Consider the following 17,562-nt stretch of genomic DNA (forward strand, 5'->3'; position numbering starts at 1 on the left):
CCCAACTACTAGTCACTGTCTCTATATGCATGCATAAGAATCATGCCCAACTACTAGTCACTGTCTCTATATGCGTGCATAAGAATCATGCACAACTGCTAGTCACTGCCTCTGTATGCGTGCATAAGAATCATGTACACTACTAGTCACTGTCTCTATATGCATGCATAAGAATCACGTACACTACTAGTCACTGTCTCGATATGCATGCATAAGAATCATGCACAACTACTAGCCACTGCCTCTATATGCGTGCATAAGAATCATGCACAACTGCTAGTCACTGTCTCTATATGCATGCATAAGAATCATGCACAACTACTAGTCACTGCCTCTATATGCGTGCATAAGAATCATGTACACTACTAGTCACTGTCTCTATATGCATACATAAGAATCATGCCCAACTACTAGTCACTGTCTCTATATGCATGCATAAGAATCATGCCCAACTACTAGTCACTGTCTCTATATGCATGCATAAGAATCATGCCCAACTACTAGTCACTGTCTCTATATGCGTGCATAAGAATCATGCACAACTGCTAGTCACTGCCTCTGTATGCGTGCATAAGAATCATGTACACTACTAGTCACTGTCTCTATATGCATGCATAAGAATCAGTACACTACTAGTCACTGTCTCGATATGCATGCATAAGAATCATGCACAACTACTAGCCACTGCCTCTATGTGCGTGCATAAGAATCATGCACAACTGCTAGTCACTGTCTCTATATGCATGCATAAGATTCATGCACAACTGCTAGTCACTGCCTCTGTATGCGTGCATAAGAATCATGCACACAACTAGTCACTGCCTCTGTATGCGTGCATAAGAATCATGTACACTACTAGTCACTGTCTCTATATGCATGCATAAGAATCATGCACAACTACTAGCCACTGCCTCTATATGCATGCATAAGAATCATGCACAACTGCTAGTCACTGTCTCTATATGCATGCATAAGATTCATGCACAACTGCTAGTCACTGTCTCTATATGCATGCATAAGAATCATGCACAACTGCTAGTCACTGCCTCTGTATGCGTGCATAAGAATCATGCACACTACTAGCCACTGCCTCTATATGCGTGCATAAGAATCATGCACAACTACTAGTCACTGTCTCTATATGCGTGCATAAGAATCATGCACAACTACTAGTCACTGCCTCTATATGCGTGCATAAGAATCATGCACAACTGCTAGTCACTGTCTCTATATGCATGCATAAGATTCATGCACAACTGCTAGTCACTGTCTCTATATGCGTGCATAAGAATCATGCACAACTACTAGTCACTGTCTCTGTATGCATGCATAAGATTCATGCACAACTGCTAGTCACTGTCTCTGTATGCATGCATAAGATTCATGCACAACTACTAGTCACTGTCTCTGTATGCATGCATAAGAATCATGCACAACTACTAGTCACTGCCTCTGTATGCGTGCATAAGAATCATGCACACAACTAGTCACTGCCTCTGTATGCGTGCATAAGAATCATGCACACAACTAGTCACTGCCTCTGTATGCGTGCATAAGAATCATGTACACTACTAGTCACTGTCTCTATATGCATGCATAAGAATCACGTACACTACTAGTCACTGTCTCGATATGCATGCATAAGAATCATGCACAACTACTAGTCACTGCCTCTGTATGCGTGCATAAGAATCATGCACACAACTAGTCACTGCCTCTGTATGCATGCATAAGAATCATGCACACTACTAGTCACTGCCTCTGTATGCGTGCATAAGAATCATGTACACTACTAGTCACTGTCTCTATATGCATGCATAAGAATCATGCACACTACTAGTCACTGCCTCTGTATGCATGCATAAGAATCATGTACACTACTAGTCACTGTCTCTATATGCATGCATAAGAATCATGCACACTACTAGTCACTGCCTCTGTATGCGTGCATAAGAATCATGTACACTACTAGTCACTGTCTCTATATGCATGCATAAGAATCATGCACACTACTAGTCACTGCCTCTGTATGCGTGCATAAGAATCATGTACACTACTAGTCACTGTCTCTATATGCATACATAAGAATCATGCCCAACTACTAGTCACTGTCTCTATATGCATGCATAAGAATCATGCCCAACTGCTAGTCACTGTCTCTATATGCATGCATAAGAATCATGCCCAACTACTAGTCACTGTCTCTATATGCGTGCATAAGAATCATGCACAACTGCTAGTCACTGCCTCTGTATGCGTGCATAAGAATCATGTACACTACTAGTCACTGTCTCTATATGCATACATAAGAATCATGCCCAACTACTAGTCACTGTCTCTATATGCATGCATAAGAATCATGGTCAACTACTAGTCACTGTCTCTATATGCATGCATAAGAATCATGCCCAACTACTAGTCACTGTCTCTATATGCGTGCATAAGAATCATGCACAACTGCTAGTCACTGCCTCTGTATGCGTGCATAAGAATCATGTACACTACTAGTCACTGTCTCTATATGCATACATAAGAATCATGCCCAACTACTAGTCACTGTCTCTATATGCGTGCATAAGAATCATGCCCAACTACTAGTCACTGTCTCTATATGCATGCATAAGAATCATGCCCAACTACTAGTCACTGTCTCTATATGCGTGCATAAGAATCATGCACAACTGCTAGTCACTGCCTCTGTATGCGTGCATAAGAATCATGTACACTACTAGTCACTGTCTCTATATGCATGCATAAGAATCACGTACACTACTAGTCACTGTCTCGATATGCATGCATAAGAATCATGCACAACTACTAGCCACTGCCTCTATATGCGTGCATAAGAATCATGCACAACTGCTAGTCACTGTCTCTATATGCATGCATAAGAATCATGCACAACTACTAGTCACTGCCTCTATATGCGTGCATAAGAATCATGTACACTACTAGTCACTGTCTCTATATGCATACATAAGAATCATGCCCAACTACTAGTCACTGTCTCTATATGCATGCATAAGAATCATGCCCAACTACTAGTCACTGTCTCTATATGCATGCATAAGAATCATGCCCAACTACTAGTCACTGTCTCTATATGCGTGCATAAGAATCATGCACAACTGCTAGTCACTGCCTCTGTATGCGTGCATAAGAATCATGTACACTACTAGTAACTGTCTCTATATGCATGCATAAGAATCAGTACACTACTAGTCACTGTCTCGATATGCATGCATAAGAATCATGCACAACTACTAGCCACTGCCTCTATATGCGTGCATAAGAATCATGCACAACTGCTAGTCACTGTCTCTATATGCATGCATAAGATTCATGCACAACTGCTAGTCACTGCCTCTGTATGCGTGCATAAGAATCATGCACACAACTAGTCACTGCCTCTGTATGCGTGCATAAGAATCATGTACACTACTAGTCACTGTCTCTATATGCATGCATAAGAATCATGCACAACTACTAGCCATTGCCTCTATATGCGTGCATAAGAATCATGCACAACTGCTAGTCACTGTCTCTGTATGCATGCATAAGATTCATGCACAACTGCTAGTCACTGTCTCTGTATGCGTGCATAAGAATCATGCACAACTGCTAGTCACTGCCTCTGTATGCGTGCATAAGAATCATGCACACTACTAGCCACTGCCTCTATATGCGTGCATAAGAATCATGCACAACTACTAGTCACTGTCTCTATATGCGTGCATAAGAATCATGCACAACTACTAGTCACTGCCTCTATATGCGTGCATAAGAATCATGCACAACTGCTAGTCACTGTCTCTATATGCGTGCATAAGATTCATGCACAACTGCTAGTCACTGTCTCTATATGCGTGCATAAGAATCATGCACAACTACTAGTCACTGCCTCTATATGCGTGCATAAGAATCATGCACAACTGCTAGTCACTGTCTCTATATGCATGCATAAGATTCATGCACAACTGCTAGTCACTGTCTCTGTATGCATGCATAAGATTCATGCACAACTACTAGTCACTGTCTCTGTATGCATGCATAAGAATCATGCACAACTACTAGTCACTGCCTCTGTATGCGTGCATAAGAATCATGCACACAACTAGTCACTGCCTCTGTATGCGTGCATAAGAATCATGCACACAACTAGTCACTGCCTCTGTATGCGTGCATAAGAATCATGTACACTACTAGTCACTGTCTCTATATGCATGCATAAGAATCACGTAGACTACTAGTCACTGTCTCGATATGCATGCATAAGAATCATGCACAACTACTAGCCACTGCCTCTATATGCGTGCATAAGAATCATGCACAACTGCTAGTCACTGTCTCTATATGCATGCATAAGATTCATGCACAACTGCTAGTCACTATCTCTATATGCGTGCATAAGTATAATGCACAACTGCTAGTCACTGCCTCTGTATGCGTGCATATGAATCATGCACACTACTAGTCGGTGTCTCTATATGCATGCATAAGAATCATGCCCAACTACTAGTCACTGTCTCTATATGCATGCATAAGAATCATGCACAACTGATAGTCACTGCCTCTGTATGCGTGCATAAGAATCATGCACACAGCTAGTCACTGCCTCTGTATGCGTGCATAAGAATCATGTACACTACTAGTCACTGTCTCTATATGCGTGCATAAGAATCATGCACAACTACTAGCCACTGCCTCTATATGCGTGCATAAGAATCATGCACAACTGCTAGTCACTGTCTCTATATGGGTGCATAAGATTCATGCACAACTGCTAGTCACTGTCTCTATATGCGTGCATAAGAATCATGCACAACTGCTAGTCACTGCCTCTGTATGCGTGCATAAGAATCATGCACACTACTAGCCACTGCCTCTATATGTGTGCATAAGAATCATGCACAACTGCTAGTCACTGCCTCTATATGCGTGCATAAGATTCATGCACAACTGCTAGTCACTGTCTCTATATGCATGCATAAGAATCATGCACACTACTAGTCACTGTCTCTATATGCGTGCATAAGAATCATGCACAACTACTAGTCACTGTCTCTATATGCGTGCATAAGAATCATGCACAACTACTAGTCACTGCCTCTATATGCGTGCATAAGAATCATGCACAACTGCTAGTCACTGTCTCTATATGCGTGCATAAGATTCATGCACAACTGCTAGTCACTGTGTCTATATGCGTGCATAAGAATCATGCACAACTACTAGTCACTGCCTCTATATGCGTGCATAAGAATCATGCACAACTGCTAGTCACTGTCTCTGTATGCATGCATAAGATTCATGCACAACTACTAGTCACTGTCTCTGTATGCATGCATAAGAATCATGCACAACTACTAGTCACTGCCTCTGTATGCGTGCATAAGAATCATGCACACAACTAGTCACTGCCTCTGTATGCGTGCATAAGAATCATGCACACAACTAGTCACTGCCTCTGTATGCGTGCATAAGAATCATGTACACTACTAGTCACTGTCTCTATATGCATGCATAAGAATCATGCACAACTGCTAATCACTGTCTCTATATGCGTGCATAAGAATCATGCACAACTGCTAGTCACTGTCTCTATATGCGTGCATAAGAATCATGCACAACTGCTAGTCACTGCCTCTGTATGCGTGCATAAGAATCATGCACACTACTAGTCACTGCCTCTATGTGCGTGCATAAGAATCATGCACACTACTAGTCACTGTCTCTATATGCGTGCATAAGAATCATGCACAACTACTAGTCACTGCCTCTATATGCGTGCATAAGAATCATGCACAACTGCTAATCACTGTCTCTATATGCATGCATAAGATTCATGCACAACTACTAGTCACTGTCTCTATATGCATGCATAAGAATCATGCACAACTGCTAGTCACTGCCTCTATATGCGTGCATAAGAATCATGCACAACTACTAGTCACTGTCTCTATATGCGTGCATAAGAATCATGCACACAACTAGACACTGCCTCTGTATGCGTGCATAAGAATCATGCACAACTGCTAGTCACTGCCTCTATATGCATGCATAAGAATCATGCACAACTACTAGTCACTGTCTCTATATCCGTGCATAAGAATCATGCCACAACTAGTCACTGCCTCTGTATGCGTGCATAAGAATCATGCACACTACTAGTCACTGTCTCTATATGCATGCATAAGAATCATGCACAACTACTAGTCACTGTCTCTATATGCGTACATAAGAATCATGTACGCTACTAGTCACTGCCTCTATATGCATGCATAAGAATCATGCACAATTACTAGTCACTGTCTCTATATGCATGCATAAGAATCATGCACAACTACTAGTCACTGCCTCTGTATGCGTGCATAAGAATCATGCACACTACTAGTCACTGTCTCTATATGCATGCATAAGAATCATGCACAACTGCTAATCACTGCCTCTATATGTGTGCATAAGATTCATGCACAATTACTAGTCACTGCCTCTATATGCCTATATGCATCCATAAGAATCATGTTCACTACTAGTCACTGCCTCTATATGCATGCATAAGAATCATTCAGAACTACTAGTCACTGCCTCGATATGCGTCCATAAGAATCATGCACACAACTAGTCACTGTCTCTATATGCGTGCATAAGAAGCATGTACGCTACTAGTCACTGCCTATATATGCATACATAAGAATCATGCACAACTGCTAATCACTGCCTCTATATGTGTGCATAAGATTCATGCACAATTACTAGTCACTGCCTCTATCTGAATCCATAAGAATCATGCTCACTACTAGTCACTGCCTCTATATGCATGCATAAGAATTATGAACAACTACTAGTCACTGCCTCAATATGAGTGCATAAGAATCATGCACAACTACTAGTCACTGCCTCTATATGCATGCATAAGAGTCGTGCACAACTACTAGTCACTGCCTCGATATGAGTCCATAAGAATCATGCACACTACTAGTCACTGCCTCTATATGCATGCATAAGAGTCATGCACAGCTACTAGTCACTGCCTCGATATGAGTCCATAAGAATCATGCACACTACTAGCCACTGCCTCTATATGCATGCATAAGAATCATGCACACTAGTCACTGCCTCTATATGAGTGCATAAGAATCATGCACACTACTAGTCACTGCCTCTATATGCATGCATAAGAATCATGCACAACTGCTAATCACTGCCTCTATATGTGTGCATAAGATTCATGCACAATTGCTAGTCACTGCCTCTATCTGAATCCATGAGAATCATGTACACTACTAGTCACTGTCTCTATATGCATGCATAAGAATCATGCACAACTGCTAGTCACTGTATCTATATGCATGCATAAGAATTATGCACAACTGCTAGTCACTGTCTCTATATGCGTGCATAAGAATAATGCACAACTGCTAGTCACTGCCTCTGTATGCGTGCATAAGAATCATGCACACTACTAGTCACTGCCTCTATGTGCATGCATAAGAATCATGCACACTACTAGTCACTGTCTCTATATGCATGCATAAGAATCATGCACAACTACTAGTCACTGCCTCTATATGCGTGCATAAGAATCATGCACAACTGCTAGTCACTGTCTCTATATGCATGCATAAGATTCATGCACAACTACTAGTCACTGTCTCTATATGCATGCATAAGAATCATGCACAACTGCTAGTCACTGCCTCTATATGCATGCATAAGAATCATGCACAACCACTAGTCACTGTCTCTATATGCGTGCATAAGAATCATGCACACAACTAGACACTGCCTCTGTATGCGTGCATAAGAATCATGCACAACTGCTAGTCACTGCCTCTATATGCGTGCATAAGAATCATGCACAACTACTAGTCACTGTCTCTATATGCGTGCATAAGAATCATGCCACAACTACCCACTGCCTCTGTATGTGTGCATAAGAATCATGCACACTACTAGTCACTGTCTCTATATGCCTGCATAAGAATCATGTACAACTACTAGTCACTGTCTCTATATGCGTGCATAAGAATCATGTACGCTACTAGTCACTGCCTCTATATGCATGCATAAGAATCATGCACAACTGCTAATCACTGCCTCTATATGCGTGCATAAGATTCATGCACAATTACTAGTCACTGCCTCTATATGTCTATATGCATCCATAAGAATCATGTTCACTACTAGTCACTGCCTCTATATGCATGCATAAGAATCATGCACAACTACTAGTCACTGCCTCGATATGCGTCCATAAAAAGCATGTACGCTACTAGTCACTGCCTATATATGCATGCATAAGAATCATGCACAACAGCTAATCACTGCCTCTATATGTGTGCATAAGATTCATGCACAATTACTAGTCACTGCCTCTATCTGAATCCATAAGAATCATGCTCACTACTAGTCACTGCCTCTATATGCATGCATAAGAATTATGAACAACTACTAGTCACTGCCTCAATATGAGTGCATAAGAATCATGCACAACTACTAGTCACTGCCTCTATATGCATGCATAAGAGTCATGCACAACTACTAGTCACTGCCTCGATATGAGTCCATAAGAATCATGCACACTACTAGTCACTGCCTCTATATGCATGCATAAGAGTCATGCACAGCTACTAGTCACTGCCTCGATATGAGTCCATAAGAATCATGCACACTACTAGTCACTGCCTCTATATGCATGCATAAGAATCATGCACAACTGCTAATCACTGCCTCTATATGCGTGCACAAGATTCATGCACAATTACTAGTCACTGCCTCTATCTGAATCCATATGAATCATGCTCACTACTAGTCACTGCCTCTATATGCATGCATAAGAATTATGAACAACTACTAGTCACTGCCTCAATATGAGTGCATAAGAATCATGCACAACTACTAGTCACTGCCTCTATATGCATGCATAAGAGTCATGCACAACTACTAGTCACTGCCTCGATATGAGTCCATAAGAATCATGCACAACTGCTAGTCACTGCCTCTATATGCATGCATAAGAGTCATGCACAACTACTAGTCACTGCCTCGATATGAGTCCATAAGAATCATGCACAACTACTAGTCACTGCCTCTATATGCATGCATAAGAGTCATACACAGCTACTAGTCACTGCCTCTATATGAGTGCATAAGAATCATGCACACTACTAGTCACTGTCTCTATATGCATGCATAAGAATCATGCACAACTACTAGTCACTGCTTCTATATACGTACAGAAGAATTATTCACAACTACTAGTCACTGCCTCTATATGTGTGCATAAGAATTATGCACACTACTAGTCACTGCCTCTACATGCGTGCATAAGAATCATGCACAACAACCAGCCACTGCCTCTATATGCGTGTATAAGAATAATGCACAACTACTAGTCACTGCCTCTATATGCATGCATAAGAGTCATGCAAAACTACTAGTCACTGCCTCGATATGAGTCCATAAGAATCATGCACACTACTAGTCACTGCCTCTATATGCATGCATAAGAGTCATGCACAGCTACTAGTCACTGCCTCTATATGAGTGCATAAGAATCATGCACACTACTAGTCACTGCCTCTATGTGCATGCATAAGAATCATGCACACTACTAGTCACTGCTTCTATATGCGTGCATAAGAATCATGCACAACTACTAGCCACTGCCTCCATATGCGTGTTTAAGTATCACGCACACTTCTAGTCACTGCCTCTATATGCATGCATAGGAATCATGCACACTACTAGTCACTGTCTCTATATGCGTGCATAAGAATCATGCACAACTACTAGTCACTGCCTCTGTATACGTGCATGAGAATCATGCACAACTACTAGTCACTGCCTCTATATGCATGCATAAGAATCATGCACACTAGTCACTGCCTCTATATGAGTGCATAAGAATCATGCACACTTCTAGTCGCTGCCTCTATATGCGTGCATAAGAATCATGCCACAACTAGTCACTGCCTCTGTATACGTGCATAAGAATCATGCACAACTACTAGTCACTGTCTCTATATGCGTGCATAAGAATCATGTACACTACTAGTCACTGCCTCTATATGCATGCATAAGAATCATGCACACTAGTCACTGCCTCTATATGAGTGCATAAGAATCATGCACACTACTAGTCACTGCCTCTATATGCATGCATAAGAATCATGCACAACTACTAGTCACTGCTTCTATATACGTACAGAAGAATTATGCACAACTACTAGTCACTGCCTCTATATGCGTGCATAAGAATCATGCACACTACTAGTCACTGCCTCTATATGTGTGCATAAGAATTATGCACACTACTAGTCACTGCCTCTACATGCGTGCATAAGAATCATGCAACAACCAGCCACTGCCTCTATATGCATGCATAAGAATCATGCACAACTACTAGTCACTGCCTCTATATGCGTGCATAGGAATCATGCACAACTATTAGTCACTGCCTCTGTATGCGCGCATAAGAATCATGCACAACCTTTAGTCACTGCCTCTATATGCGTGCATAGGAATCTTGCACAACTAGTAGTCACTTCCTCCAAATGTGTGCCTAAGAATCATGCACAACTTGGCATGCATCATCTCCATTCTAGAAACAACACAAAATAATATGCTTGAAGGTGATACATATGTATGACAGGATATGCAAAATTCTCATCATGTACAATGTGAGAATATAGTTACAGCCAACCAAACACCTAAACATCTGGAACACGCAAAGAATGCACACTATAAAATGGCCACCATGATAGTTAATGCTTTGTAGTCCCCTCATAAGTTTCTACTTGCATGCACATACGTGACTTAAACTAATACGTCACTTCCTCCTAGTGGTTCCCACCTCCAATTCAGCCAGGATCGGAGGGCCTGCCTAAACAACCCTGACGCGATCTATGTGGAACTCACTGCCTCCCTGCATTAGACACAGCAAAGACTTCAAGGCTTTCCGGAAGGCATTCAAAACCTGGCTATTTGCCTAAAAACACATACTGGAATCCCATGACTCACTCGACTTACCACCACGACCAACAAAAGGCGTGGTATCCCACTCAATACCGACCCTCTCATAGACTCTCAGGTCAGACGAGATCTACCCCATTACCTGGACACTTTGCCTCAGACTTGAAACCCGAATCGTATTAGCACCCGTGTACTTGATGGAACTGATTCATTACCTTAATCTGCAGGAATACCGTACGCTCTGAGGTCTAGAGATATCTACCGCCAATAATCTGGATGGACTGTACTAGACTCGTAACCCAAGCACTAATAGCTCTCATGAGCTTGATCAAGGCCATGCAATTATGCACTTCACAATCAGTCCAGGAAGGCACATGCTCGCTAATCGTACTCATCTAAAAATCCAGGAGGAGAACTAGATACCGGGCGAGCTGTCTAGCACCTATTTTGCTAATCAAATGTACCAGTGAATCTATTGAGCAGAACTACCAACCCAAGCACTAATAGCACTTGTGAACTTTGCCCTGCAAATATGCACTACGCGATCAGTCCAGAAAATACCCCCGCTTGCTAATCCTACACATCCGGAAAACCTTGAGCAGAACTATGTACCAAGGACCGTTCTAGCACTTATTCTTTGCTAATCCCAACTATCTGGAAATGTCTTAGTAGAACTACCTATTGGGGAATCCATTTAGCGGAACTACCGACCAAGGTCGTCTCTTGCACCTTTACAGTAACGACATGAGTTTGGGACAGATCCCCCTGTCATCACTGTCAGTCTTCGCCAAAGCAATTTGACCCAACAAGACACAGCGAGGACCTTAGCCTAACAGCCCAAAAACAAAGGACATACCACCTCTTTGACAGGCACTAGAAGCTCCGCAGGAACAAGGTCCCCCTGGAAAGCACACAGACACTCAAACATACCACTATGCTAACTCTTTCCTCTGCACCAAGAAACAACAGAATGCAGCTACAACCCTCGATTAATTTGGCCTAGCTGCACACATACCTATTCACCTCCACGTTCGCCTCAACAGTCTTTGGAACGCAGCTTTACCTCATGAAATCGACGTAGCTGCACACATAATCTCATATACAAACACCTGCGCTCCCAGAATGCAGCTACTCATTTGCCCTTGCTGCACGCATTCTACTGCTCTCACAGAACCGCTGCACCACACCTAGCACTAGTATGCAGCTACACACCACCTATTGCACACTGGCTGCACAAGTACCGAGTGCACCCAAGCACGTTTTACTACATTACTCGCTCTACTGACCTGGACTGCGGTGCCCGAGGTTGTTCAACCCACAGCTCTGTGGAATCATAGCAATGGTAAAAGGCGCTATACAAATGCCCAATACATAACATAACACAGCCAGCACCATCCACACCACATGCTTACTTTCCGCATTGTCACGGTCAGTATGGAACACCTCATAGGAATTCTGGGTGATTACATCCCCTTAGATACAAGCTCCCTTACGGATAATATCAAGAGCAGCCTGACACCCACCTCCCATCATTTCAGCCATTTGTCGTCGTCTTTTGAAACAGCACTGACACCCTAACTAACAGGTATCTTAGCTTGTTTGCACCATATTTGCTAAGGATAAAAATTCTACTCACCCGCGCCTTTTCTTAGAAGCTAGGCAAACACAATATTTCAATACCTGATAAAAGTTTTTATTTTATAAATCAAACATCGTGGAATATTTCAATACCAAGCAGGGGGGCGGTGCACATGTCCTATGTTTGGGGGTGTATTTTTCTATGCTCAAGTGGAAAATCCAGAGTCTAAAATGAACGATTCTCAAATTAAGGGATATTCAAACACATAAAATAAGGATTATTTAAATAAATGGTGCTAAAGTTGTACATACTGAGAACAAGGACTCCTGGTAGTAACCTCTCTGTATGTTTCATGTGCCTCAATGTATATGAAAATCAGTATTGTTACATAAATTACTTTGATAACTGCTTAGGTGCTAAATGAAAGATAATATGAAAAGGAAGTAAAAGGAAGTGAAATTGATTAACATCAAGGCTACACTTGGCAATACACTATGAAAATGGGAACGCTATTCGCGAGCATGCTAAAATGGTGGCTTGATAAAAGATTGGTAATTGCGCCAATAGCATCCTTTCCTAGCTCAGAAATGATCAGCAGACGGAGAAATGACGGTATACAGTGTTTATTTCGAATCCTGTATATTGAATCCCCACATATCGAATCTTTTATCCTGAAAACCTTTACATTGAATGTATTTAGGGTGGGGTAAAGGCTTACATTCTTTTGGGGAAACGGTTGGGATGGGCTTTTAGGGGTGGTAAACAGGGGTTTGCGGGGACCACTCAAAAAAAAAATGCATTCAGTATAAAGGTTTTCAAGATAAACGATATATGGGCATTCGTTCATTATACGTTTCCTCAATATAAAGGCCTGTAACCAGAAATGACACGCAGCCGATAAATAATTTGCTTCCTAATTATATTTTAGAAAAATTCATGTTTCTTGGTTGATTTTTATTTCTGTTCTTGTTTATATGTAATTTATCATTCTTTTTGTAAGCCTTCATTTTTTGGTTCAATACTTTTATTATATACACAAATCAGAAACATCCTATTTGTTATAAAAAATGGCCTTAAAGCTATAAGGAAGCTTTGGTGGGTGCCGACCTGTCGGTTGTTAGTTGGTTGAATTGGAATTGCACATATATCCTGACCTACAAGTAATGTAGCCATGGACTGTGTAGGAAAAAAGGAAGCTCTGAATTTTAGCCAGGTCAGCATTTCACCAAAAACTGAAAACTGATCCCGTTTGCGAACAAGAGTGTGAGACTCGGGTGTGAGACTCTGGACTGGCTCTGGTGTGAGTCAGAATTGTGAGTGCATAGAAACATACAAGGTACCCTAACAATTGTCATACAAAAACCGCCACGAAAATAAAAGAAACATATATGCAGATCCATGTGGTCTTGTTTGATATCAAGTACATTTGAAACAATGCATTGTTATGGAGCGGGGCACTGAGGCGGATAACCCAAAAATAGTTGCATTGTGGGTAGGGAAGAAAATTCCCGACTTAACTGGACCGATATGCAGCCCCACAGGCACAACTCATGCCCCGTTCAAACAACCACATACACTGTTACCCTGTGGTGTGTGTGCAATCCACAGGGCTTTCCCCCCTTTTCCTGCCACTGCTGTCCCCACAAGTGGTTTTCTTGGTGCATGTTTCTGTGATGGTCAATGTGCGCAGGCTCAGGTCTTCCAAGGGGTCATGGATGGAAGAGGCGTGTTTACAAGCAGATTGACTATTCCACGTGCTATTCCTGAGAATCCTTTCTGGCTTGATAGTTTCACGGGTGAGTTTGAGGTCAGGAGAGTAGAGCTACTGATGGAAGTAGCAAGGGGGCGGGATCTCGGCGGCGACAGGCCTTGAGATCTAGGTGGCTCAGCACGTCGGAGGGAGTCTCCTATCCCATGTCAGTCCTGTGGACAGAGTGGGCCTGGTCTCCACTGATGCAGGCACTCAAGCCACAGTCAAGAGCAGTATTACTATTGCTGACATAAGGATCTTGGTGTCTGGCTTGTAGATGCCCAGTTGAAGCCAGTGAAGCCAGTGAAGCCAGTGAAGCCAGTGGAAGATTGTCAAACATGAGGAGGTGGTGGCGGCTACCTTGTACCATGAGAGTGCCATTGTCGTAGAAGTTCAAAACCAAGCAGTGTTAGGGTGAGGGTGGTAGCGTATTTTTCTGGGATGGTGAGCAGGATGATACATCTGGAGCAAATGGTATGGTGCTATAATGGACTGTCATGGGGGAATAGGGGGATATTGGCAATGGTTATCCTGAAAGACACAGTAATAAAGGCGTCTGCAATTGGACTACAAGGATTACATTTTAGGAACATGTTAGCCTGTGCCATGACGTTTCTGGTGGCAAGAGCACTGGGGCAAGAGGTACACAATGATGCTCGAAAATAGAACTGGCAGTGATGTTCCTTCCATTCCTCCCTGCCTCCATCCCTCCATCAATCCCTCCTTCTCCCCACCCCTCTGGTCAACCCCTTAACTCATCCTTCCATCCCTGCATCCATCCTTCCTTTCATTCCTCCAAATATCCCTCCTTCCATCTCTCCATCCATCCTGCCACCTCTCCCACATCCCTCCTCCCAACCCATGCGTCCTCACATCCCTCCCTGTGCCCCTCCCCACCTACCTCCATCATCCTTACTTCCATACCGCCCCCACCCCCAAGTCCATCCTACCGGCCCTCCCTGCATCCTCCAACCCTCCATTCATTCCTGGACCCCTCCCTCTGTTCCTCTCTTCCTTCCGCTCTTCCTCCCTGCATCCATTAAACCCCGCCTCCATCCTTCCACCCATCAATGTGTCTGCTTTCTTCCTTTCTTCTTTCCTTCAATGCTACGTCTGTTTCAATACTCCTTGTGCTTCAAGTGCTGCGCGTTTTTCAATGCTATGTTCGTTTCGATGCTACTTTCTTGCAATCCTATGGTAGTTTCATTGCTACTTGTGTTTCAAGATATGCTTGTTTCAATGCTGGCTTGTTACACGGTTGCATTTGTTTAATGTTACATGAGTTTCAACGCTACATTTGATTCCATGCTAAATGGGTTTTAATGCAAAACTTGACTCAATGCGTACAAACCTACTGTGCAGAACACAGGAGAGAGGCCATGCCGCATCAACGAAACCAAGAAGCCAGCCAGAGCAGACGGGTACATATCACCCTCCATGATTATGGAAGATAGCCAGAGGCAAGGCACTCGCCCACACACATGTGTAACCATACACCACTCCCAACAACACATTGCACAACATCTCTGCCATTAGAATGCAGCGTTCCCCCACAACACAAAGTCAGTCTAGCTGGACACATAAAGAGTCTACTACTCTCACACTCTCTCTCACCAACTGCAAAGAACCCACCCACTTGCCAGCTCGATACGGGTAGCTAGTAGGTACTTGGCCACCCCAACCCAACTTCGTTTTGGCTAAAATGCACACACACATTCCAACCTCTGCTGACCAATTTTCGCATTTCCCCCAAGGGATTTCACCTACAGCGTTTTGAGGCCATACCAATGGGATAAAGGCGCTATACAAATGACATGTTACATTACATTACAATGCTATGTTTGTTTCTTGCAATGCCAAATTTCCTTCCTGTGTTAAAGCTACGTTTTTGCTTTGGTGGTTTCCGATCAAGGCCACATTTCCCTCCTTTGCATTGATGTGTTCTATGCTGTGTGCTATACTGTAGCATGACATATCTTTCCAACGAATGCACTTACATCGACTTGCATCGAGGCCCTTTTCCTGACCCTCTATCCAGCACTTTCCCCAAATATTCTGGGACTGGTGTGCATCAATGTAAATGCATTTGACGGAAAGACATGAAACCCGCTTTAGCGTGTAGTCAGTGCACAGGCAACAATATCTAGATATGTTATTGTAAAGGAAATAGCGAATCTCTCGAGATTGGATGATTAGATTTTTTTAAAATTATTCAGAGGTGCACAACTTCACTAGGAGGGATATGTTTTTGCCAAAAAGCTCAACAATTAATATGATATGATAAGTCATTTATAACGCACCTGTACACGAGTGTTTCTAGGTGCGATAAGACAAGGGAGGAAACACAAAGGGAGGACAAAACAAACGGTCTTACTAGGCCTTGTGTGATTCATATTGTGCAAGTGCGACAGCGCCAGAGTGCAGGGGGGAGGTGGAGAGGGAAGTGCCAGGGAGAGGGAGGGGAAGTGCAATCAGGGCAGCAATGCTTCAGTAAGTGCAGCCAGGGAGGCACTGCTCTGGGTAAGTGCAAGGAGGCAGGGGACAGTAGGGTTTCAGTTAGGGCCCCTAAGTGCACGGATGGCCCGGAGGCAGTGCAGGGGGGACTGATCTTGGAGGAGCCTGGTACCCATAATGCTCAGAGGGTAGGCAGGCAACCAGTCGGTGCAACAGACAGGTCAGCAGGGGTGAGAGAGAGAGAGAGAGAGAGAGGAAGCAGAGGAGAAGAGGAAAGTTTTGAGCTGCTTCTTGAACTTCAGGTGGTCCGGCTCAAGTTTGAGAGGGGCCGGGACGTCATTACAGAGGGAGGCAACTACAGAGGAGAGAGATCTATCCCATCCCCCACTCTCTGCCTGGAGAAGCATCTGACCCTCAGAGAGTTGGAGGAAGTTGAGCGAAGGGCTCGGGAAGACCTCTATTGCAGTTGAGAATTTTGAGAGGTGCTTCACAAACATGCTATTTGATAGCCTACAGAAAATTCAATGAAAAACACACCTTTTCTACACACAAATGATCAGAAAACTTCAGCAAATTTAGCATGAATTTTCACATCTTCCCAGAACAGTTACGTGCCAAATTTTGGAAGCCTTCGTCGGCAAGGTCCGAAGTTAGAGAGGAAAGAATCTTTACATTTTCCAATGGAATGTGTCATGTAACCTTAACTATAGTTTCATGACTGGGCCCCTATAACATGGATGTAGTGTGCTAAGCGAACAGGCCTTTTTACTGAACATTTGTGCAGGGGTGTATCTTCCTTTAT

Source organism: Ambystoma mexicanum, chromosome 14 (assembly GCF_040938575.1).
Source record: "Ambystoma mexicanum isolate Mex_15411 chromosome 14, UKY_AmexF1_1, whole genome shotgun sequence".
Taxonomy (NCBI): domain Eukaryota; kingdom Metazoa; phylum Chordata; class Amphibia; order Caudata; family Ambystomatidae; genus Ambystoma; species Ambystoma mexicanum.